The sequence below is a fragment of the Arachis ipaensis genome, chromosome B06 (assembly GCF_000816755.2).
Source record: "Arachis ipaensis cultivar K30076 chromosome B06, Araip1.1, whole genome shotgun sequence".
In the NCBI taxonomy this organism is placed as follows: domain Eukaryota; kingdom Viridiplantae; phylum Streptophyta; class Magnoliopsida; order Fabales; family Fabaceae; genus Arachis; species Arachis ipaensis.
The window spans coordinates 27,794,262-27,795,046 of NC_029790.2; positions in this window are offsets into that span (position 1 = coordinate 27,794,262).

The following is a 785-nucleotide window of genomic DNA, read 5'->3' on the forward strand; positions in this document are numbered from 1 at the left end:
ATAAAAAAAATTATGAATAATTTTTCAAATAATAATAATAAAATAAAATCACTATTTTCACATACTACAATATTTATAAAAAAGTTGGATAATAAATCAATCCACAATAAATTATACATTAATCATATCAAAAAAATAAATAAATTATACATTAGATTGTTAGAAAATTATTTTAATTTCCTAATTTGTTTGTGGGTAATACATATATTAATTATAATCACAAATTATGCTATTTCAAATTAAATGACTTATATAATGATAATCTCATTTATTGTTATAAATACTAAATTGAATAAGTCATTATTACTTTTAATTTGGAATTAAATGAGAATAAAACCGGATATTATCTTTTGTTCTTTAGATAATTATCTTTTGGATTTTAGATATATTATTTTTTGGACTTTAGATATTATTTTGTTTGGGTTTTAGGGTTTAATGGGTGCCATGCTCAAATATAAATAGGGTTTCGGTCTCCAATATACCAAAGCCGCCTTTATTGCTCTTTCCCCATCAAAAGAGTCACGATTCAGCCTCCTAGGAATACAGAAGGCTTTGGTTGAGGAAGATCGAAAGAACCACAAGATCCAAATTCTTCCATCAATTTCTAACTCTTATGAGTAAATGTACGTTTCTACATTATGTTATATTTTTGGTGATTCAATATGAATGATCTGGGTTATTGAAATTAATTTATTCTAACAAGTGGTATGAGAGCCATCCATAATTTAATCATCAAAGTATTCAGTTTATTATTCCTTTGGAATTAATATATGTATATGCGTATA